General features: G+C 48.9%; 1 long non-coding RNA gene across 2 annotated transcripts in view; it reads left to right on the top strand.

Annotated features, from left to right (window-relative positions):
• The window catches only part of LOC134911153 (uncharacterized), a 359,931-nt gene that overhangs the window by 101,825 nt on the left and 232,934 nt on the right, over positions 1 to 25,172 (top strand). For both annotated transcript variants that reach the window (XR_010176358.1, XR_010176359.1), the window contains exons 3-4: positions 12,462 to 12,638; positions 21,378 to 21,554. This is a non-coding gene — a long non-coding RNA (uncharacterized LOC134911153). The remainder of the gene's footprint in view (positions 1 to 12,461; positions 12,639 to 21,377; positions 21,555 to 25,172) is intronic.

Below are 25,172 nucleotides of genomic sequence, written 5' to 3'. Positions count from 1 at the left end.
GACCTTGAAGATCCTCGGTCAAACTGTCAAGACTGAGGCCTTTGTGGACAGTGGGGCCGACGGGGTTTTTATGGACCGCCAATTCGCCCTGAAACACTCTGTTCCCTTAGTACCCTTGGCATCGGAAATTGAGATTTGTGGGTTAAACGGGGAACCATTATCCCAAGGTAAAATTACCTCTTGCACTAGCCAGATTTCTTTGTTTATTGGAGCCACACACTCTGAAAAATTGTCCTTTTATGTGACTGTCTGTACTTTTGCCCCATTGGTGTTGGGGTTACCCTGGTTAAGGGCCCACAATCCTCAATTTGACTGGGTCTCTGGGGAGATTCTTAGTTGGGGTACTGATTGTTTCAGGAGTTGCTTGAGCCTTCCAGTCAGGCTCTCGCAGCTAAGTTTGCCAGGATTGCCAGGGTGTTATGCAGATTTTGCGGACGTGTTCTCCAAAAAAGTTGCAGAGGTACTACCTCCCCATCGCCGATATGACTGTGCCATTGATTTGTTGCCAAATGCTAAGCTTCCCAAGAGCAGGTTGTACTCCCTGTCACGTCCTGAGACTCAGGCTATGGCAGAGTACATTCAGGAGAACTTGGCTAAGGGATTTATCAGACCTTCACAGTCTCCAGTTGGGTCGGGGTTCTTCTTCGTGGGTAAAAAGGACGGTTCGTTGCGACCCTGCATCGACTTCAGGGAATTGAACCGTATCACGATTAAAAACTCATACCCACTGCCTCTCATTTCGGTCTTGTTTGACCAGCTTCGTACTGCCACCATTTTTTCTAAGATTGACCTACGCGGTGCGTACAATCTAATCCGAATAAGAGAGGGGGATGAATGGAAGACTGCCTTTAATACCCACTCAGGGCATTATGAATATTTGGTGATGCCTTTTGGGCTCTGTAATGCCCCGGCAGTCTTCCAGGATTTCATGAATGATGTGCTCAGGGAATATTTGGATAGATTCTTAGTTGTATACTTAGATGACATCCTAATCTTCTCCCATTCCCTGGAGGAACATCGGAAGCATGTACGCTTAGTCCTCCAGAAACTCAGAGACCACCGGCTTGGGGCGAAGCTGGAGAAGTGCGAATTTGAAGTTCAGCAAATCGCATTTCTAGGATATATTATCTCCCCAGAAGGTTTCCAAATGGAGGGTTCCAAGGTACAGGCAGTCCTGGATTGGGTGCAGCCCACTAGTTTGAAGGCGCTTCAGCGTTTCCTGGGCTTTGCGAATTTTTATAGACGATTTATCGCTGGATTTTCGTCTATAGTGGCGCCCTTGGTGGCACTCACTAAGAAAGGGGCGGATGTTGCTCACTGGTCTTGTGAGGCTAAAGCGGCTTTTGCCCGTCTCAAAAGGGCATTTGTATCGGCCAAGGTGCTGCGACACCCAGATCCAGAGCGTCCTTTTGTGGTGGAGGTGGATGCCTCTGAGATGGGTATTGGGGCAGTGCTGTCTCAGATGGGAGTGTCTGATAATCGCCTTCATCCCTGTGCTTACTTTTCCCGTAAATTTTCGCCTGCCGAGATGAATTATGACGTGGGTAACCGGGAATTGTTGGCTATTAAGGATGCACTCGAGGAGTGGAGACACTGGCTTGAGGGGGCTAAGTTTGTGGTCTCAATTCTCACCGACCATAAGAATCTGGCATATTTAGAGTCAGCGAAGCGTCTCAATGCCAGGCAGGCACGATGGGCTTTGTTTTTTGCTCGCTTTAATTTTTTGATAACATATCGCCCTGGGTCAAAAAACATCAAGGCTGATGCGCTCTCGCTGAGTTTTGCTCCAATCCAGGAGACTACCGAGGAGCCGTTGCCCATTGTGTCCCCATCATGTATTAAAGTGGGCATTACCCAGGACCTCTTATCATTAGTCCTTAGAGCACAGGAGCAGGCTCCTCCAGACCTTCCGGTAGGTCTTTTGTTTGTGCCTCCTAGGTTAAGACAGCGAGTGTTCCTGGAATTCCATGCCAAGAAGTCGGCAGGTCACCCGGGTATTGCCAGAACTCGGGAGTTGCTATCTAGGGCGGTGTGGTGGCCCTCGGTGGCTAAGGATGTGGATCAGTGGGTTCGGGCATGTGACATCTGTGCCCGAAATAAGACTCCTAGAGGGGTTCCTGTTGGCCCATTACATCCACTCTCTATCCCATCTAAGCCATGGACCCACATTTCAATGGATTTTGTGGTGGACTTGCCCAAATCCTCGGGGATGACAGCCATCTGGGTTGTCGTTGACAGGTTTTCGAAGATGGCGCACTTCGTTCCACTGGTTGGGCTGCCATCGGCCAGACGCCTGTCTGAATTATTTATGCTGCATGTTGTGCGTCTCCACGGGTTGCCACTTGATGTGGTCTCTGACCGCGGATCCCAGTTTGTGGCCAAATTCTGGAGGGCATTTTGTTCCGATCTCCAGATTTCTGTCAGCTTGTCGTCAGGCTACCATCCGCAGTCTAATGGGCAGACTGAAAGGGTGAACCAGTCCTTGGAGCAGTTCCTCAGGTGTTATGTCTCCAAGTGTCAGACTGACTGGGTTGCTCATCTGTCCATGGCGGAGTTTGCCTATAACAACGCGGCTCACTCTGCTACAGGGATCTCTCCCTTCCTTTGTGTGTATGGGCATCATCCTAAGGCCAATTCTTTTGACCCCCTGGACTCCACGCCTGGTGGTTCCTCTGTGGTTTCGGTCCTTAGAGGTATTTGGCGGAAAGTGAAGAAAGCCCTTGTGTCTGTGTCATTAGTGACCAAAAGGGTTTTTGATAAGCGGAAAAGACCCTGCAGCTTCAAATTAGGAGACTTCGTCTGGTTGTCTACCAAGAATTTGAAGTTGAGACAGCCATCTCATAAGTTAGGCCCCCGGTTCATCGGCCCTTATAAAATCACCAGGGTTATCAATCCGGTGGCATTTCAGTTAGATCTGCCCCGTTCTTTGGGTATCAATAAAACATTTCATTGTTCCCTTTTAAAACGGGCGATTAGTAATCCTTCTTCCAGTGGAAGACCTTCCCCTCTTCTGATACGTGGCCAGAGGGAGTTTGTTGTTGAAAGGATTCTTGACTCCAAGATGGTTCGGGGTCGGCTGTCATTTTTGGTGCACTGGAAGGGGTATGGCCCGGAGGAGCGGTCGTGGGTGCGCAGTTGTGATCTTCATGCCCCCAGACTGATACGCTCTTTCTTCTCGCAGTTCCCCGATAAACCCGGTGGTAGGGGTTCTTTGACCCCTCGTCAGAGGGGAGGTACTGTTAGGGTCTCCTGCCCTGTGCTGCCACGTCGTCATGGCAACCGGGAGACAAGTGCTAGCGGAGTAACCTGAGCGCAGCTGATACTCCGGTTCAGGTCTTTTGCTGTGCAGTGGTTACAGGCTCTGTGCACGGCAGGGGATCCGGTGCTGGTTTTTGTGCTCACAGTCTGTGAGGTCTGAGTGGGGCGTGGACAGCACCTGCTTTATAAGGCCTCTTCTCAGGTTAAGCAGATGCTGCTGAATCTTTGTTGGTTAGTCAGTTCCTGAAAGTTAGCCAGTACTGTGTAGCTTTGTATTTGTTGTTGCTTACTGCAAATAGGCCTGGGGATTTGGTACTACACTCTGCCAATCCAGACCTAGCAGTAAGACTGGAGTCAGTCATTTAGCTTGCTGGGGTTCTTTTACTACTCTGTGAACTTAGCAAGTTTGCGGCTGTATTCTAAGACTTGCCTGCCTAAATCCTGTCTCACTGTGCAAGGTGTCAGGTGTCAGTTTAGTGGCAGTAAGCTGAACCTGTGCACTGCAAGTGAGAATTAGGATTGTGGAGACTCTCCTTGTGTCTATCATTCCATCTCTGACCAAAGGAGTTTACTGCCACACCCGTTGGTAACCCTTTAGGGTTTTGCTGTTGCCCTTAGCAACAGCATTTCGGGTTCTCTACGTATTAAAACACAACATCTTGCTTTTCCCATCTGAGCATTACTAATACTAGGGAGACACCCAGTTCCTTAGCCTCTGGGCTTCTCTGTTCACTTTGTGTGTATTTTGTTACCCTATCACCTTCTGTGTACGTAATGTCATATTCCCCAGTCTGTCTGTGAGTTCATTTGTTTTGCATACCTATCCGTTCTGACACCAGTACATTCCTGCAGGCACTGGTGTGCATAACAGTTCAAACACCAGTACATTCCTGCAGGCACTGGAGTGCATAACAGTTCTGACACCAGTACATTCCTGCAGGCACTGGTGTGCATAACACATGCTCTTGCTTTAACTCCATCGAGCAATTGCTTTAGCTCCCTCGATCTTTCGGTTTAGCTCTCTCGAGCAATCGCTTTAGCTCTCTCGAGCAATCACTATAGCTCCCTCGAGCAATCGCTATAGCTTCCTCGGGCAATCGCTATAGCTGCCTCGAGCTCTCGGTTTAGCTCTCTCGAGCAATCACTTTAGCTCCCTTGAGCAATCATTTTAGCTCCCTCGAGCTCTCGGTTTAGCTCTCTCGAGCTCTCACTTTAGATCCCTCGTGCAATCGCTTTAACTCCCTCGAGCTCTCGCTTTAGCTCCCTTGCGCAATCGTTTTACCTCCTTCGAGCAATCGCTTTAGCTCCCTCGAGCTCTTGCTTTAGCTCCCTCGAGCAATTGCTTTAGCTCCCTCAAGCTCTCGGTTTAGCTCCCTCAAGCTCTCGGTTTAGCTCCCTCGAGCTCTCGGTTTAGCTCCCTGAAGCAGTTGCGCTTAGCCCCCGTCACTCACGATTAGGCTGGCGTCCCGGCCTCTCTGCGTCACTGCTGTCCTGAAGATGGCCGCCGGCTCCCTGCTGCACTCCGCTCCGCACGGCGCTACGGGATCCCGTTCTGCTAGGTAGCGGTAAGCCTCTGATGGGGGTTCTGCTCCGGGCTCCCTCCGACCTGTCTCTCGGTTCGGCGCCTCTCTCCCCGTCCGCATGATCACCCCGTACTCTCCTCTCCTCAGTCCTGCGTACGTTCGCCGCTCGAGCCTCCCCCGAGCTCTTGGTTTAGCTCCCCCGAGAAATCGCTATAGCTCCTTGGAGCAATCGCTATAGCTCCCTCTAGCAATCATTTTAGCTCCCTTGAGCAATCTCCTTAGCTTCCTCGAGCTCTCGCTTTAGCTCCCTCGAGCAATCGTTTTAGCTCCCTCAAGCTCTCACTTTATCTCCCTCGAGCAATGGCTTTAGTTCCCTCGAGCTCTTGGTTTAGCTCCCCCGAGCAATCGCTATAGCTCCCTGGAGCAATCGCTATAGCTCCCTCAAGCAATCATTTTAGCTCCCTCGAGCAATTGCTTTAGCTCCCTCAAGCTCTTGCTTTAGCTCCCTCGAGCAATTGCTTTAGCTCCCTCGAGCTTTCGGTTTAGCTCTCTGTCGAGCAATCGCTTTAGCTCCCTCGAGCAATCACTATAGCTCCCTAGAGTAATCACTATAGCTCCCTCAAGCAATCGCTATAGCTCCCTCGAGCAATCATTTTAGCTCCCTCGAGCTCTCGGTTTAGCTCTCTCGAGCAATCACTTTAGCTCCCTCGAGCTCTCGCTTTAGCCCCCCTTGAGCAATCGCTTTAGCTCCCTCGAGCAATCACTATAGCTCCCTCGAGCAATCGTTTTACCTCCTTCGAGCAATCGCTTTAGCTCCCTCGAGCTCTTGCTTTAGCTCCCTCGAGCAATTGCTTTAGCTCCCTCAAGCTCTCGGTTTAGCTCCCTCAAGCTCTCGGTTCAGCTCCCTCAAGCTCTCAGTTAAGCTCCCTCAAGCAATTACGCTTAGCCCCCGTCACTCACGATTAGGCTGGCGTCCCGGCCTCTCTGCGTCACTGCTGTCCTGAAGATGGCCGACGGCTCCCTGCTGCACTCCGCTCCGCACTGCGCTACGGGATCCCGTTCTGCTAGGTAGCGGTAAGTCTCTGATGGGGGTTCTGCTCTGGGCTCCCTCCGACCTGTCTCTCGGTTTGGCATGATCACCCCGTACTCTCCTCTCCTCAGTCCTGCGTACGTTCGCCGCTCGAGCCTCCTCTCTTTTTTATGCTCTCTCCTGGCTACCAGCGTCCGCCCGACCTCTCTCTCCTGGGTCTATATGACCTCCATTTAACACTCTTGGTAGCACTTCCCCACATTGTCCCAGTCCCTTCAGTCTGCCGTTTTGGTCAGTGATACCTGCAGTTAATTAAAGTCCCGGATGCCAAATCCCGGGTATCACATACTCCTCCGGCAATTTGATGCATATCCTTATGCATCGGTGAATCGTGTATAGTCTCTCGACCACCTTTTATGACTACTGGAAACAAACAGGCAATTGCGCTCTAGATAAGGCATAACATTCTATTTTGCCTCGAACTATATCTTAACTACATCTATACACTCGCATCTATGAACTTGCTTTACAACTTTAAGTGAATCAACCTAACAGAAATACTTTAAGACTGATGCCTAATAGGTAACTTTCCTTTTGTACTCCTACCAGGAACATGGAACACGGCGGCTTGGTGACATTCACCACGTCCAGTGTCAGGGAGGAGGCGGCTTCCCCGTGAGGGACAAGTACGGGGACGGCCGCAGTGGGACTCGTCCAGTCAGCCGGCAGCAGGGCGGGCAGAAGGACGGAGCAGCACCTCCCCTAACAACCGGACGTGGTGAGTGCGCTTAGCCCCCGTCACTCACGATTAGGCTGGCGTCCCGGCCTCTCTGCGTCACTGCTGTCCCGAAGATGGCCGCCGGCTCCCTGCTGCACTCCGCTCCGCAGGGCGCTACGGGATCCCGTTCTGCTAGGTAGCGGTAAGTCTCTGATGGGGGTTCTGCTCTGGGCTCCCTCCGACCTGTCTCTCGGTTTGGCTCCTCTCTCCCCATCCGCATGATCACCCCGTACTCTACTCTCCTCAGTCCTGCGTACGTTCGCCGCTCGAGCCTCCTCTCTTTTTTATGCTCTCTCCTGGCTACCAGCGTCCGCCCGACCTCTCTCTCCTGGGTCTATATGACCTCCATTTAACACTCTTGGTAGCACTTCCCCACATTGTCCCAGTCCCTTCAGTCTGCCGTTTTGGTCAGTGATACCCGCAGTTAATTAAAGTCCCGGATGCCAAATCCCGGGTATCACATACTCCTCCGGCAATTTGATGCATATCCTTATGCATCGGTGAATCGTGTATAGTCTCTCGACCACCTTTTATGACTACTGGAAACAAACAGGCAATTGCGCTCTAGATAAGGCATAACATTCTATTTTGCCTCGAACTATATCTTAACTACGTCTATACACTCGCATCTATGAACTTGCTTTACAACTTTAAGTGAATCAACCTAACAGAAATACTTTAAGACTGATGCCTAATAGGTAACTTTCCTTTTGTACTCCTTTCAGAGCATCTCAATGAAGGGACCTCTGTACCTACAGGATCAGTTTCAATTTCAGTTATCGTTTCGGTACCCACGGGGGACGTGGGTGATCCGAAGGTGCCTAGGACTGGCCAACAAAGACTCATCATTTCGTCCGGGTATGGATTTACATTTGGAGCTATCTCTTGAAGTGGGAGGACCCTACACTCCAGCTCTGGCCATACAGGACACAGTTTAAGTTGGTCTCTGTGAACTAAGCCTTGTCCACTTCCATCTTCCCGCATAATCCGATATACAGCAATCTCCGGATTTGGCTTTTCTGTCACTCTGTAAGGTAGAGGCTCCCATCTGTGCTCTAATTTTTTCCATCGTTTGTTATTCCTTTTCAACACTCTGCATCCAACTGGCAATGGTTCGGCTTGTGCTTTCAGGTTATAATAGTTTTCTTGCCGCTCTTGCACCACTTCTCTACGTTGCTCTACCAGGTGGTGGGCCGCTTTTAGTCGATGTTGGTCGACCCAGTCAGTTTCCAAAAATGGCTCGGTCTCCATTTCCGTGTTTAAACTTACATCTACGGGCAATTTCCCTTGTCGACCGAACAGTAAGTAATATGGGGTATACCCCGTTGATCTGTGAATGGTATTATTATATATGAACATGAACTCTGATAACAACAAAGGCCATTCGTTTCGCTGTTGTGACGGGAGGGTCCGTAACATTTGAATGAGTGTCTGGTTGGTTCTTTCACAAAGTCCATTTCCCTGAGATAGTATGGGGTGGTTTTAATTTTCTTACATCTATAAAGAAGACACAGTTCTTGGAAGAGCTTGGATGTAAATGCGGGCCCCTGATCGGCCAGAATCCTGTCAGGAAACCCATAAGGTCTTACGAAGGCCGTCCAAAAGATCTCTGCAGTAGTCTTGGCTGTCATGTCCTTCACCGGTAAAGCCACTGCGAATTTCGTGTAATGATCTACTGTCATGATGGCATATTCGTACCCCAGTTGACTCTTTTAGAGTTTTATATGGTCAATAGTGACCAGCTCGAGTGGCTGATGGCTGACTATCGGATGGAGCGGAGCCTTTTCTGTGGGAAGGGGTGTTCTTCTGAGGTTACATCCAGGGCAATTCTTACACCAGTCCTCTACGTTTTGACGTAACCCGACCCAATAGAACCGTTGCCTAAGGTTAATTTCGGTCTTTTTGTTACCGAAATGTCCTGATTGATTGTGATAGGCATCTAACAGGATGGATGCTTTTGTCACGGGAACTAGCACTTGGGTGACAGTTAAGTGAGTTTTTGGATCAATACTTTTCCGGATCAAGACATTGTGATAAATCTCTAAGCGATCCCGCTGTCTCCATAAGTTCACTACTTCCGGTGCTGATGCCTGTCTTTCGGCTCTTGATAGGCTTTTCTTTTGCAGTATCAATTTCTTCAATTGACGGAAAGGCGGGTACTCTTCTTGCCACCCCTGGCATTCACTCAAATCCTTTTCTTCTAAGGGAACCTCCGATTCACTTCTTTTAGAGGGGTGTTATGTTGCATCACTGGTTGTCGTGTTATTTAGAAAGGGGGCAGTTCTACCGCTTCTAACTGATCCTCTACTTCAGACTCCTCCCGGTCGGCAATGCGGGATAACGCGTCCGCATTGCTATTATTCTGCCCAGGCCGATATTGGATGGTGAATTGGTAGTTAGAAAGACGAGCATACCATCGCTGTTCTAGTGCCCCCATCTTAGCCGTGGCTAAATGCGTAACAGTATTACAATCAGTGTAAACCACAAATAGGGTGGCCGCAAGATAATCCCTGAATTTTTCTGTAATGGCCCACACTAGTGCTAGAAAATGAAATTCTAACTTAAAAGCACTATAATTGGCGTCATTACGTTCAGTTTTTCGAAGCCCTCTACTAGCATAGGCTATTACTTTCTCCCGGCCATCTTGTAGTTGTGCGAGAACCGCATCGAGTCCTTGTTTACTCGCATCAGTTTGCAGAATGAAAGGTTTGCTATAATCTGGGTATGCCAGGAGGGGTACTTGGGTCAGGACCCTCTTCAGATGTTCAAACGCCGCCTGTTGCCGGGAAGTCCAAATAATCGGTAGACATCTGCTCTGACTAACTTGAGGCATGTCCCGAAGTAGCTCGTGTAACGGAGCGGCTACTTTGGCGAAGTCTTTCACAAAGCGCCTGTAGTACCCCACAAAACCCCGGAATCACCTGACATCCTTAACTGTTTGGGGTACAGGCCAGTCTTGGACGATTCGAATCTTCTCTGGATCGGGCGCAATTCCTTCGGAGCTCACCACATGTCCCAGATAATGAACTTGCGGTTTCAACAAGTGGCATTTAGCGGGGTTTACTTTCAGTCCGTAATTGGCTAATTGTTGAAGGACTTCATGGAGATGTTGTAAGTGCTCTGTATAGGATTTGGGAAAAATTATTATATCGTCCAGGTATTATAATATAATTTCAAAGTTTTTATGCCCCAGACAGTGTTCCATCATCCTTTGGAAGGTCGCTGGGGCGTTGCATAATCCAAAGGGCATTCGCTTAAACTCATTATGTCCCATGGGGGTAGTGAAGGCTGTTTTTTCTTGATCTTCTGGCTCCATCATGATCTGCCAATATCCACTCGTCAAATCCAGCGTGGAGAAATACTTAGCGGACTTCAGGGCTGCTAAAGATTCTTCAATTCGGGGGAGCGGGTACGCGTCTCTATGAGTAACCTGGTTCAGTTTCCTGTAGTCTACACAAAATCGCAACTGCCCATTCTTCTCTTTTACCAGTACCATAGGTGCGGCCCTGGATGATGCCAGTAGACTTCATATCTTCAAGCATTTTCCGAACCGGCTGATAGAGGGCCGGACCTAAGGGCCAATGTTTTTCCCTGATAGGGGTAGCATTTCCCGTCACTATGCGATGTTTTACAGTCGTAACCGTTCCAAAATCTTAAGGTCCTTGGCTAAAGGTCTGGGAATTCTTCTTTACGACTTGGAGAACTCCCTCTTGGTGTTCACGAGGGGTATTCTCACCCCCAATGTGGATATCTTTCCACCATTCTGTCGGAGTGCTATCTTCCTCTCTTACAACCTCATCACACTGTTGATGCGCCTGTGTCTGTGCATGTATGACATCTTGGAAGGTGATTCAGGTGAGTTTAGCGATCGGTCATTGACGGTACAATTTGACCGTATAACTATGAGGATTTAAAATCCGCACTGGAACTCTCCCATTCTTGATGTTTACTAAGTAATGCGCAACGACAATCTCTTTTCCTTCGTCTCCTTCGCATGGCTCAACCAGGGCCTCATAACTCTTTCCTCTGGGTCCACAACGAGTTTTGCCCCAAACAATCACTTCAGAATTTGGAGGTAATTTGATGGGCTTACGGTCTGTAATCCGAATTTTCCCTATGGCGCCGTTGCAATGCACCCAGGCCCTTTGGCTCTGCAACGTCTTTATAGTCTTTTGTAGAATATACGGATCGGTTGTTGATTTTTCTGCCAGGGCCCGCTTGAGAATAGCGATTAATTCATCTGCGCAGCTTTGTAGAATATTCATCCCTAAAATCATAGGGATGGCATTAGGGTCACTAGTGTGCGTGATCAGGCACCCTTGGCGAGGCATTTCTGTGTCTCCGACTTTGACGCTGGCCTCCCAGTAGCCCACGCATGAGATACTTGATCCATTGCTAGCTATCAATTGTAGCCATGCGGGAGGAGGAGTCACAATTTGGTGTTCTCCCCAATGCTGGACGAACGTGGAATGTTGAATGGTGGTTATCTGTGAACCGGTGTTGACCATAGCCATGATCTCTACCCCATTAATCGAAATGGGGATATGAGGGCATTGCCCCACGTACTGGGACCACCATTCTTCAGACCTCGAGCCTATTGTGGCATCTCCCCCCGAGGCTCGGTCCACAACCTCGGGGCATTGGAGTTTAAAGCCTCATCCTGGTCACAGTTACGTTCGATATGGCCAGGCTGTTGACACCGCCTACAAATAGGACGGCCTTGGGGATTGAATCGATCCGTGCTCCTTCTTCCGCTTGCCTGAGGAAGGGGTCCACCAATCACTTCTGGCTCTCCTGTGCTCCCGGGGCCACCTGGCTTCATTGGGACTGGGCCCTTGCCTTCGGGCGAAGTTCTGTACCTCTTTACACATTTCAGCCATTCCCACTACGAGCTCCTCCATTTGCTTCTTTAGAGCTCTCATCGGATCCGCGGCGGGCGTCTGGAAGCTCTTGCCAATTGCGTCCACTGTTCTCTTGTTCCCAACTGGATTGAAAGGAACGTCTTCGTTTGATAACTGACTCTCCTGATATCCTGGCATTTCCGGAAAACCAACTTCTTGAGCCATCTCTGTTCCTACCACCTTAATCGCAGCCTCTTTGAAATCTAAAAATGACTGTTTGGGTTTCTGCATTCTCAACATTCTTAGTTGAGCTCTTACGCTTTCTCTATTTGCCCCTTAGATAAATTGGGATATGAGAGCTTCATCGCTGTTCTCGATTTCATTTTCATCGACTGTCCGGATCGCCTTCAATGCCTCCTGTAGGCTCAGGGCGTAATCTCTCAGTGTTTCTCCCAAACGCTGTTTCCTAACATAAAATTTCATCTTTAATTCTGAAATCGTATGAAGCTCGAACATGGTGGCTAACCGTTGGAGAATCTGCTCAATATTTCTCTTCTCTTATGCGGGCCACGAGATAACTTCCCGATGTGCTGACCCTTTCAGTTGACCAATGAGAATTTCGACCTTTTGTTGCTCGTTTAGTGGATAGAGACGGAACATCGACTTCATCTTGTTCTTGAAGTCGGTCAATGTATTCCCCTCGGCCCTGTGTCTGTCTCCATGATAGTTGGGAAGCCATGGGGCCCCGAAATAGTTTGGTAGTGTTATCGGGTTTATCTGCGCCATACTAGGTGTTTCTGGGGTGGTCTTACTTTGTTCTCCAGAGGAGGCTCCAACTGATTTAGCTTTCTCCTGGGACATGTTCTCCTAATGTAGGCTCCCTCGTTTTAGGTTATGTATCCTGTTCGTGATACCACGAAAATTCCTTCATGTAATACTCGGTTGGTGTTAATATATTTAGATATAGGTAGGTATCAGGTAAGTTCTTAAGACTTGGTAGATGTTACCTTTCGTTTCTGCTCTCTCCGCAGGTCCCTACGACTATTGACGTGAGGAAGAACTGTTACTTGTGGATATCGGCTACAGACAATAGAGTGCACTCAGTGTCAATGACATGCGACTGGATAACATTCAAGAAGTTTTATTAGACAGGAACCTGGAACACAGCGGCTTGGTGACCTTGCTCAGCTTCCAATACCTAAATAACGGTTAGTATGTCATACCTTATTGTAACTAACTATGAGAACATTATATCAACCTGGTACATTTACAATATTTGTGACACAATATCAGCTAACCATTCCCCGTCTCAGTACTGCAGTTCAAGTTCCCTGGAATACCCACAGTTCAGCTGAAGCTTCATACGTTGGTGCACATATAAGAAGTTATCAAGTATCTCCTAGTTAGGTGCTAGCTTCCCTGCATTACGTTTCCCTTGATCCACTGTAAAGCAATACGGTAGTCTACGACGCTCCTATACAAAGTTCTATACTTGCTGGCGGTGGTTTTATTGTAAAGTTGCAGTTCAACTTTGTCTAGGAGTGTAACAGTGTTTCCTTCTGTATCAATTATACTTTTGGTTCTACTGGAGGGGTAGCCTTTAACCAATTGGTCCTGAACTCTGTGAACTGTATGTGTCCTGTACTCTGTAATCTGTATGTGAACGAAATAGGGGTTGGTTGATCCTTCACTGACTATGCTGGGGTTAAGCAGGTATAACTACTGTTTAGCGACAGCTTGCTGGATCCTTATCACCACCTTCTCTTTATCTGACTGAACCAACATGGATAGCTGTCTATATATTTCAATGGCGATTAGATTCTCAGTCTATCTAATCTTACTATCCTCCTCCTTAATGTGTGCTGTGCTAAGTGGAATGAGTTAATCAGGAGGGCTACTGTACTGTAATTGCTCCTTGCCTCAAGAGGTAAAAGGAGAGGATTGCTGACAGGGGTCTCTGGCTGCTGAAGATGCACTAGGCTGGTGGTGCCCGTTGGTTTGGGCCGCTGGGTCTCTGGGGGGAACAGTATTTTGGGCTAAATACGTTGGCTGGCGTGGTAACCACGAACAATCAAAATAGCTCCTTCGAGCAATCTCTTTAGCTTCCTCGAGCTCTCGCTTTAGCTTCCTCGTGCAATCGCTATAGCTCCCTCAAGCAATCGCTATAGCTCCTGGAGCAATCGCTTTAGCTCCCTCGAGCAATCATTTTAGCTCCATCGAGCAATCTCTTTAGCTTCCTCGAGCTCTCACTTTAGCTCCCTCGAGCAATCGTTTTAGCTCCCTCAAGCTCTCGCTTTAGCTCCCTCGAGCAATGGCTTTAGTTCCCTCGAGCAATCGCTATAGCTCCCTCGAGCTCTTGGTTTAGCTCCCTCGAGAAATCGCTTTAGCTCCCTGGAGCAATCGCTATAGCTTCTTCGACAAATAATTTTAGCTCCCTCGAGCAATCTCTTTAGCTTCCTAGAGCTCTCGCTTTAGCTCCCTCGAGCAATCGTTTTAGCTCCTTCAAGCTCTCGCTTTATCTCCCTCGAGCAATGGCTTTAGTTCCCTCGAGCAATCGCTATAGCTCCCTCGAGCTCTTGGTTTAGCTCCACCGAGCAATCGCTATAGCTTCCTGGAGCAATCGCTATAGCTCCCTCAAGCAATCATTTTAGCTCCCTCGAGCAATTGCTTTAGCTCCCTCAAGCTCTTGCTTTAGCTCCCTCGAGCAATTGCTTTAGCTCTCTCGAGCAATCGCTTTAGCTCCCTCGAGCAATCACTATAGCTCCCTAGAGCAATCGCTATAGCTCCCTCGAGCAATCGCTATAGCTCCCTCGAGCAATCGCTATAGCTTCCTTGAGCAATCGCTATAGCTCCCTCGAGCTCTCGGTTTAGCTCTCTCGAGCAATCGCTTTAGCTCCCTTGAGCAATCATTTTAGCTCCCTCGAGCTCTCGGTTTAGCTCTCTCTCTCTCTCGAGCAATCGCTTTAGCTCCGTCGAGCTCTCAGTTTAGCTCTCTCTCGAGCTCTCGCTTTAGACCCATCGTGCAATCGCTTTAACTCCCATGAGCAATCGCTTTAGCTCCCTCGAGCAATCGCTATAGCTCCCTCGAGGAATTGCTTTAGCTCCCTCATGCTCTCGGTTTAGCTCCCCAAGCTCTCGGTTTAGCTCCCTCGAGCTCTCAGTTTAGCTCCCTCAAGCAGTTGCGCTTAGCCCCCGTCACTCACGATTAGGCTTGCGTCCCGGCCTCTCTGCGTCACTGCTGTCCTGAAGATGGCCGCCGGCTCCCCGCTGCACTCCGCTCCGCACGGCGCTACGGGATCCAGTTCTGCTAGGTAGCGGTAAGCCTCTGATGGGGTTCTGCTCCGGGCTCCCTCCGACCTGTCTCTCGGTTCGGCGCCTCTCTCCCCGTCCGCATGATCACACCGTACTCTCCTCTCCTCAGTCCTGCGTACGTTTGCCGCTCGAGCCTCCTCTCTTTTTTTATGCTCTCTCCTGGCTACCAGCATCCGCCCGACCTCTCTCTCTCCTGGGTCTATATGACCTTCATTTAACACTCTTGGTAGCACTTCCCCACATTGTCCCAGTCCCTTCAGTCTGTCGTTTTGGTCAGTGATACCCGCAGTTAATTAAAGTCCCGGATGCCAAATCCCGGGTATCACATACTCCTCCGGCAATTTGATGCATATCCTTATGCATCGGTGAATCGTGTATAGTCTCTCGACCATCTTTTATGACTACTGGAAACAAACAGGCAATTGCGCTCTAGATAAGGCATAACATTCTATTTTGCCTCGAACTATATCTATCTTAACTACGTCTATGCACTCGCATCTATGAACTTGCTTTACAACTTTAAGTGAATCAACCTAACAGAAATACTTTAAGACTGATGCCTAATAGGTAACTTTCCTTTTGTACTCCTACCAGGAACATGGAACACGGCGGCTTGGTGACATTCACCACGTCCAGTGTCAGGGAGGAGGCGGCTTCCCCGTGAGGGACAAGTACGGGGACGGCCGCAGTGGGACTCGTCCAGTCAGCCGGCAGCAGGGCGGGCAGAAGGACGGAGCAGCACCTCCCCTAACAACCGGACGTGGTGAGTGCGCTTAGCCCCCGTCACTCACGATTAGGCTGGCGTCCCGGCCTCTCTGCGTCACTGCTGTCCTGAAGATGGCCGCCGGCTCCCTGCTGCACTCCGCTCCGCAGGGCGCTACGGGATCCCGTTCTGCTAGGTAGCGGTAAGTCTCTGATGGGGGTTCTGCTCTGGGCTCCCTCCGACCTGTCTCTCGGTTTGGCTCCTCTCTCCCCATCCGCATGATCACCCCGTACTCTACTCTCCTCAGTCCTGCGTACGTTCGCCGCTCGAGCCTCCTCTCTTTTTTATGCTCTCTCCTGGCTACCAGCGTCCGCCCGACCTCTCTCTCCTGGGTCTATATGACCTCCATTTAACACTCTTGGTAGCACTTCCCCACATTGTCCCAGTCCCTTCAGTCTGCCGTTTTGGTCAGTGATACCCGCAGTTAATTAAAGTCCCGGATGCCAAATCCCGGGTATCACATACTCCTCCGGCAATTTGATGCATATCCTTATGCATCGGTGAATCGTGTATAGTCTCTCGACCACCTTTTATGACTACTGGAAACAAACAGGCAATTGCGCTCTAGATAAGGCATAACATTCTATTTTGCCTCGAACTATATCTTAACTACGTCTATACACTCGCATCTATGAACTTGCTTTACAACTTTAAGTGAATCAACCTAACAGAAATACTTTAAGACTGATGCCTAATAGGTAACTTTCCTTTTGTACTCCTTTCAGAGCATCTCAATGAAGGGACCTCTGTACCTACAGGATCAGTTTCAATTTCAGTTATCGTTTCGGTACCCACGGGGGACGTGGGTGATCCGAAGGTGCCTAGGACTGGCCAACAAAGACTCATCATTTCGTCCGGGTATGGATTTACATTTGGAGCTATCTCTTGAAGTGGGAGGACCCTACACTCCAGCTCTGGCCATACAGGACACAGTTTAAGTTGGTCTCTGTGAACTAAGCCTTGTCCACTTCCATCTTCCCGCATAATCCGATATACAGCAATCTCCGGATTTGGCTTTTCTGTCACTCTGTAAGGTAGAGGCTCCCATCTGTGCTCTAATTTTTTCCATCGTTTGTTATTCCTTTTCAACACTCTGCATCCAACTGGCAATGGTTCGGCTTGTGCTTTCAGGTTATAATAGTTTTCTTGCCGCTCTTGCACCACTTCTCTACGTTGCTCTACCAGGTGGTGGGCCGCTTTTAGTCGATGTTGGTCGACCCAGTCAGTTTCCAAAAATGGCTCGGTCTCCATTTCCGTGTTTAAACTTACATCTACGGGCAATTTCCCTTGTCGACCGAACAGTAAGTAATATGGGGTATACCCCGTTGATCTGTGAATGGTATTATTATATATGAACATGAACTCTGATAACAACAAAGGCCATTCGTTTCGCTGTTGTGACGGGAGGGTCCGTAACATTTGAATGAGTGTCTGGTTGGTTCTTTCACAAAGTCCATTTCCCTGAGATAGTATGGGGTGGTTTTAATTTTCTTACATCTATAAAGAAGACACAGTTCTTGGAAGAGCTTGGATGTAAATGCGGGCCCCTGATCGGCCAGAATCCTGTCAGGAAACCCATAAGGTCTTACGAAGGCCGTCCAAAAGATCTCTGCAGTAGTCTTGGCTGTCATGTCCTTCACCGGTAAAGCCACTGCGAATTTCGTGTAATGATCTACTGTCATGATGGCATATTCGTACCCCAGTTGACTCTTTTAGAGTTTTATATGGTCAATAGTGACCAGCTCGAGTGGCTGATGGCTGACTATCGGATGGAGCGGAGCCTTTTCTGTGGGAAGGGGTGTTCTTCTGAGGTTACATCCAGGGCAATTCTTACACCAGTCCTCTACGTTTTGACGTAACCCGACCCAATAGAACCGTTGCCTAAGGTTAATTTCGGTCTTTTTGTTACCGAAATGTCCTGATTGATTGTGATAGGCATCTAACAGGATGGATGCTTTTGTCACGGGAACTAGCACTTGGGTGACAGTTAAGTGAGTTTTTGGATCAATACTTTTCCGGATCAAGACATTGTGATAAATCTCTAAGCGATCCCGCTGTCTCCATAAGTTCACTACTTCCGGTGCTGATGCCTGTCTTTCGGCTCTTGATAGGCTTTTCTTTTGCAGTATCAATTTCTTCAATTGACGGAAAGGCGGGTACTCTTCTTGCCACCCCTGGCATTCACTCAAATCCTTTTCTTCTAAGGGAACCTCCGATTCACTTCTTTTAGAGGGGTGTTATGTTGCATCACTGGTTGTCGTGTTATTTAGAAAGGGGGCAGTTCTACCGCTTCTAACTGATCCTCTACTTCAGACTCCTCCCGGTCGGCAATGCGGGATAACGCGTCCGCATTGCTATTATTCTGCCCAGGCCGATATTGGATGGTGAATTGGTAGTTAGAAAGACGAGCATACCATCGCTGTTCTAGTGCCCCCATCTTAGCCGTGGCTAAATGCGTAACAGTATTACAATCAGTGTAAACCACAAATAGGGTGGCCGCAAGATAATCCCTGAATTTTTCTGTAATGGCCCACACTAGTGCTAGAAAATGAAATTCTAACTTAAAAGCACTATAATTGGCGTCATTACGTTCAGTTTTTCGAAGCCCTCTACTAGCATAGGCTATTACTTTCTCCCGGCCATCTTGTAGTTGTGCGAGAACCGCATCGAGTCCTTGTTTACTCGCATCAGTTTGCAGAATGAAAGGTTTGCTATAATCTGGGTATGCCAGGAGGGGTACTTGGGTCAGGACCCTCTTCAGATGTTCAAACGCCGCCTGTTGCCGGGAAGTCCAAATAATCGGTAGACATCTGCTCTGACTAACTTGAGGCATGTCCCGAAGTAGCTCGTGTAACGGAGCGGCTACTTTGGCGAAGTCTTTCACAAAGCGCCTGTAGTACCCCACAAAACCCCGGAATCACCTGACATCCTTAACTGTTTGGGGTACAGGCCAGTCTTGGACGATTCGAATCTTCTCTGGATCGGGCGCAATTCCTTCGGAGCTCACCACATGTCCCAGATAATGAACTTGCGGTTTCAACAAGTGGCATTTAGCGGGGTTTACTTTCAGTCCGTAATTGGCTAATTGTTGAAGGACTTCATGGAGATGTTGTAAGTGCTCTGTATAGGATTTGGGAAAAATTATTATATCGTCCAGGTATTATAATATAATTTCAAAGTTTTTATGCCCCAGACAGTGTTCCATCATCCTTTGGAAGGTCGCTGGGGCGTTGCATAATCCAAAGGGCATTCGCTTAAACTCATTATGTCCCATGGGGGTAGTGAAGGCTGTTTTTTCTTGATCTTCTGGCTCCATCATGATCTGCCAATATCCACTCGTCAAATCCAGCGTGGAGAAATACTTAGCGGACTTCAGGGCTGCTAAAGATTCTTCAATTCGGGGGAGCGGGTACGCGTCTCTATGAGTAACCTGGTTCAGTTTCCTGTAGTCTACACAAAATCGCAACTGCCCATTCTTCTCTTTTACCAGTACCATAGGTGCGGCCCTGGATGATGCCAGTAGACTTCATATCTTCAAGCATTTTCCGAACCGGCTGATAGAGGGCCGGACCTAAGGGCCAATGTTTTTCCCTGATAGGGGTAGCATTTCCCGTCACTATGCGATGTTTTACAGTCGTAACCGTTCCAAAATCTTAAGGTCCTTGGCTAAAGGTCTGGGAATTCTTCTTTACGACTTGGAGAACTCCCTCTTGGTGTTCACGAGGGGTATTCTCACCCCCAATGTGGATATCTTTCCACCATTCTGTCGGAGTGCTATCTTCCTCTCTTACAACCTCATCACACTGTTGATGCGCCTGTGTCTGTGCATGTATGACATCTTGGAAGGTGATTCAGGTGAGTTTAGCGATCGGTCATTGACGGTACAATTTGACCGTATAACTATGAGGATTTAAAATCCGCACTGGAACTCTCCCATTCTTGATGTTTACTAAGTAATGCGCAACGACAATCTCTTTTCCTTCGTCTCCTTCGCATGGCTCAACCAGGGCCTCATAACTCTTTCCTCTGGGTCCACAACGAGTTTTGCCCCAAACAATCACTTCAGAATTTGGAGGTAATTTGATGGGCTTACGGTCTGTAATCCGAATTTTCCCTATGGCGCCGTTGCAATGCACCCAGGCCCTTTGGCTCTGCAACGTCTTTATAGTCTTTTGTAGAATATACGGATCGGTTGTTGATTTTTCTGCCAGGGCCCGCTTGAGAATAGCGATTAATTCATCTGCGCAGCTTTGTAGAATATTCATCCCTAAAATCATAGGGATGGCATTAGGGTCACTAGTGTGCGTGATCAGGCACCCTTGGCGAGGCATTTCTGTGTCTCCGACTTTGACGCTGGCCTCCCAGTAGCCCACGCATGAGATACTTGATCCATTGCTAGCTATCAATTGTAGCCATGCGGGAGGAGGAGTCACAATTTGGTGTTCTCCCCAATGCTGGACGAACGTGGAATGTTGAATGGTGGTTATCTGTGAACCGGTGTTGACCATAGCCATGATCTCTACCCCATTAATCGAAATGGGGATATGAGGGCATTGCCCCACGTACTGGGACCACCATTCTTCAGACCTCGAGCCTATTGTGGCATCTCCCCCCGAGGCTCGGTCCACAACCTCGGGGCATTGGAGTTTAAAGCCTCATCCTGGTCACAGTTACGTTCGATATGGCCAGGCTGTTGACACCGCCTACAAATAGGACGGCCTTGGGGATTGAATCGATCCGTGCTCCTTCTTCCGCTTGCCTGAGGAAGGGGTCCACCAATCACTTCTGGCTCTCCTGTGCTCCCGGGGCCACCTGGCTTCATTGGGACTGGGCCCTTGCCTTCGGGCGAAGTTCTGTACCTCTTTACACATTTCAGCCATTCCCACTACGAGCTCCTCCATTTGCTTCTTTAGAGCTCTCATCGGATCCGCGGCGGGCGTCTGGAAGCTCTTGCCAATTGCGTCCACTGTTCTCTTGTTCCCAACTGGATTGAAAGGAACGTCTTCGTTTGATAACTGACTCTCCTGATATCCTGGCATTTCCGGAAAACCAACTTCTTGAGCCATCTCTGTTCCTACCACCTTAATCGCAGCCTCTTTGAAATCTAAAAATGACTGTTTGGGTTTCTGCATTCTCAACATTCTTAGTTGAGCTCTTACGCTTTCTCTATTTGCCCCTTAGATAAATTGGGATATGAGAGCTTCATCGCTGTTCTCGATTTCATTTTCATCGACTGTCCGGATCGCCTTCAATGCCTCCTGTAGGCTCAGGGCGTAATCTCTCAGTGTTTCTCCCAAACGCTGTTTCCTAACATAAAATTTCATCTTTAATTCTGAAATCGTATGAAGCTCGAACATGGTGGCTAACCGTTGGAGAATCTGCTCAATATTTCTCTTCTCTTATGCGGGCCACGAGATAACTTCCCGATGTGCTGACCCTTTCAGTTGACCAATGAGAATTTCGACCTTTTGTTGCTCGTTTAGTGGATAGAGACGGAACATCGACTTCATCTTGTTCTTGAAGTCGGTCAATGTATTCCCCTCGGCCCTGTGTCTGTCTCCATGATAGTTGGGAAGCCATGGGGCCCCGAAATAGTTTGGTAGTGTTATCGGGTTTATCTGCGCCATACTAGGTGTTTCTGGGGTGGTCTTACTTTGTTCTCCAGAGGAGGCTCCAACTGATTTAGCTTTCTCCTGGGACATGTTCTCCTAATGTAGGCTCCCTCGTTTTAGGTTATGTATCCTGTTCGTGATACCACGAAAATTCCTTCATGTAATACTCGGTTGGTGTTAATATATTTAGATATAGGTAGGTATCAGGTAAGTTCTTAAGACTTGGTAGATGTTACCTTTCGTTTCTGCTCTCTCCGCAGGTCCCTACGACTATTGACGTGAGGAAGAACTGTTACTTGTGGATATCGGCTACAGACAATAGAGTGCACTCAGTGTCAATGACATGCGACTGGATAACATTCAAGAAGTTTTATTAGACAGGAACCTGGAACACAGCGGCTTGGTGACCTTGCTCAGCTTCCAATACCTAAATAACGGTTAGTATGTCATACCTTATTGTAACTAACTATGAGAACATTATATCAACCTGGTACATTTACAATATTTGTGACACAATATCAGCTAACCATTCCCCGTCTCAGTACTGCAGTTCAAGTTCCCTGGAATACCCACAGTTCAGCTGAAGCTTCATACGTTGGTGCACATATAAGAAGTTATCAAGTATCTCCTAGTTAGGTGCTAGCTTCCCTGCATTACGTTTCCCTTGATCCACTGTAAAGCAATACGGTAGTCTACGACGCTCCTATACAAAGTTCTATACTTGCTGGCGGTGGTTTTATTGTAAAGTTGCAGTTCAACTCTGTCTAGGAGTGTAACAGTGTTTCCTTCTGTATCAATTATACTTTTGGTTCTACTGGAGGGGTAGCCTTTAACCAATTGGTCCTGAACTCTGTGAACTGTATGTGTCCTGTACTCTGTAATCTGTATGTGAACGAAATAGGGGTTGGTTGATCCTTCACTGACTATGCTGGGGTTAAGCAGGTATAACTACTGTTTAGCGACAGCTTGCTGGATCCTTATCACCACCTTCTCTTTATCTGACTGAACCAACATGGATAGCTGTCTATATATTTCAATGGCGATTAGATTCTCAGTCTATCTAATCTTACTATCCTCCTCCTTAATGTGTGCTGTGCTAAGTGGAATGAGTTAATCAGGAGGGCTACTGTACTGTAATTGCTCCTTGCCTCAAGAGGTAAAAGGAGAGGATTGCTGACAGGGGTCTCTGGCTGCTGAAGATGCACTAGGCTGGTGGTGCCCGTTGGTTTGGGCCGCTGGGTCTCTGGGGGGAACAGTATTTTGGGCTAAATACGTTGGCTGGCGTGGTAACCACGAACAATCAAAATAGCTCCTTCGAGCAATCTCTTTAGCTTCCTCGAGCTCTCGCTTTAGCTTCCTCGTGCAATCGCTATAGCTCCCTCAAGCAATCGCTATAGCTCCTGGAGCAATCGCTTTAGCTCCCTCGAGCAATCATTTTAGCTCCATCGAGCAATCTCTTTAGCTTCCTCGAGCTCTCACTTTAGCTCCCTCGAGCAATCGTTTTAGCTCCCTCAAGCTCTCGCTTTAGCTCCCTCGAGCAATGGCTTTAGTTCCCTCGAGCAATCGCTATAGCTCCCTCGAGCTCTTGGTTTAGCTCCCTCGAGAAATCGCTTTAGCTCCCTGGAGCAATCGCTATAGCTTCTTCGACAAATAATTTTAGCTCCCTCGAGCAATCTCTTTAGCTTCCTAGAGCTCTCGCTTTAGCTCCCTCGAGCAATCGTTTTAGCTCCTTCAAGCTCTCGCTTTATCTCCCTCGAGCAATGGCTTTAGTTCCCTCGAGCAATCGCTATAGCTCCCTCGAGCTCTTGGTTTAGCTCCACCGAGCAATCGCTATAGCTTCCTGGAGCAATCGCTATAGCTCCCTCAAGCAATCATTTTAGCTCCCTCGAGCAATTGCTTTAGCTCCCTCAAGCTCTTGCTTTAGCTCCCTCGAGCAATTGCTTTAGCTCTCTCGAGCAATCGCTTTAGCTCCCTCGAGCAATCACTATAGCTCCCTAGAGCAATCGCTATAGCTCCCTCGAGCAATCGCTATAGCTCCCTCGAGCAATCGCTATAGCTTCCTTGAGCAATCGCTATAGCTCCCTCGAGCTCTCGGTTTAGCTCTCTCGAGCAATCGCTTTAGCTCCCTTGAGCAATCATTTTAGCTCCCTCGAGCTCTCGGTTTAGCTCTCTCTCTCTCTCGAGCAATCGCTTTAGCTCCGTCGAGCTCTCAGTTTAGCTCTCTCTCGAGCTCTCGCTTTAGACCCATCGTGCAATCGCTTTAACTCCCATGAGCAATCGCTTTAGCTCCCTCGAGCAATCGCTATAGCTCCCTCGAGGAATTGCTTTAGCTCCCTCATGCTCTCGGTTTAGCTCCCCAAGCTCTCGGTTTAGCTCCCTCGAGCTCTCAGTTTAGCTCCCTCAAGCAGTTGCGCTTAGCCCCCGTCACTCACGATTAGGCTTGCGTCCCGGCCTCTCTGCGTCACTGCTGTCCTGAAGATGGCCGCCGGCTCCCCGCTGCACTCCGCTCCGCACGGCGCTACGGGATCCAGTTCTGCTAGGTAGCGGTAAGCCTCTGATGGGGTTCTGCTCCGGGCTCCCTCCGACCTGTCTCTCGGTTCGGCGCCTCTCTCCCCGTCCGCATGATCACACCGTACTCTCCTCTCCTCAGTCCTGCGTACGTTTGCCGCTCGAGCCTCCTCTCTTTTTTTATGCTCTCTCCTGGCTACCAGCATCCGCCCGACCTCTCTCTCTCCTGGGTCTATATGACCTTCATTTAACACTCTTGGGAGCACTTCCCCACATTGTCCCAGTCCCTTCAGTCTGTCGTTTTGGTCAGTGATACCCGCAGTTAATTAAAGTCCCGGATGCCAAATCCCGGGTATCACATACTCCTCCGGCAATTTGATGCATATCCTTATGCATCGGTGAATCGTGTATAGTCTCTCGACCATCTTTTATGACTACTGGAAACAAACAGGCAATTGCGCTCTAGATAAGGCATAACATTCTATTTTGCCTCGAACTATATCTATCTTAACTACGTCTATGCACTCGCATCTATGAACTTGCTTTACAACTTTAAGTGAATCAACCTAACAGAAATACTTTAAGACTGATGCCTAATAGGTAACTTTCCTTTTGTACTCCTACCATGAACATGGAACACGGCGGCTTGGTGACATTCACCACGTCCAGTGTCAGGGAGGAGGCGGCTTCCCCGTGAGGGACAAGTACGGGGACGGCCGCAGTGGGACTCGTCCAGTCAGCCGGCAGCAGGGCGGGCAGAAGGACGGAGCAGCACCTCCCCTAACAACCGGACGTGGTGAGTGCGCTTAGCCCCCGTCACTCACGATTAGGCTGGCGTCCCGGCCTCTCTGCGTCACTGCTGTCCTGAAGATGGCCGCCGGCTCCCTGCTGCACTCCGCTCCGCAGGGCGCTACGGGATCCCGTTCTGCTAGGTAGTGGTAAGCCTCTGACGGGGGTTCTGCTCTGGGCTCCCTACGACCTGTTTCTCGGTTCAGCGCCTCTCTCCCTGTCCGCACGATCACCCCGTACTCTCATCTCCTCAGTCCTGCGTACGTTCGCCGCTCGAGCCTCCTCTCTTTTTTTATGCTCTCTCTCCTGGCTACCCCATATGTATCCCGCCAGCGGCGCGGGAACACGCCGTCCGCCCGACCTCTCTCTCTCCTGGGTCTATACGACCTCCATTTAACACTCTTGGTAGCACTTCCCCATCCCTTCAGTCTTCCGTTTTGGTCAGTGATACCCACAATTAATTAAAGTTCCGGATGCCAAATCACGGGTATCACATATCTATCCTATCTGTCTGTACTCACTGCTGCTAAATGCTAATACATATTGGCAGTTCCCAGAGAATCCTAAAGAATCCATGCCCCCATCTAGTGCATGTGCACACTGTCCCAAAGCTCCATTTTAAAAAGTTTTGAGGTGTGTTGGTGATTAGGGGTGGCCAAACAGTGGCATCACAAGCCGGGGGCAGGAGGGTGTGGCTCGCACCCGGGTGTCACCATCGGAAAGGGGTGCCACCAAAGTGCCGGCTCTTCTACAGTGAC

The sequence above is a fragment of the Pseudophryne corroboree genome, chromosome 4 (genome assembly GCF_028390025.1).
Source record: "Pseudophryne corroboree isolate aPseCor3 chromosome 4, aPseCor3.hap2, whole genome shotgun sequence".
Taxonomy (NCBI): Eukaryota; Metazoa; Chordata; class Amphibia; order Anura; family Myobatrachidae; genus Pseudophryne; species Pseudophryne corroboree.
This window is presented reverse-complemented; position numbering and strand designations above follow the sequence as displayed.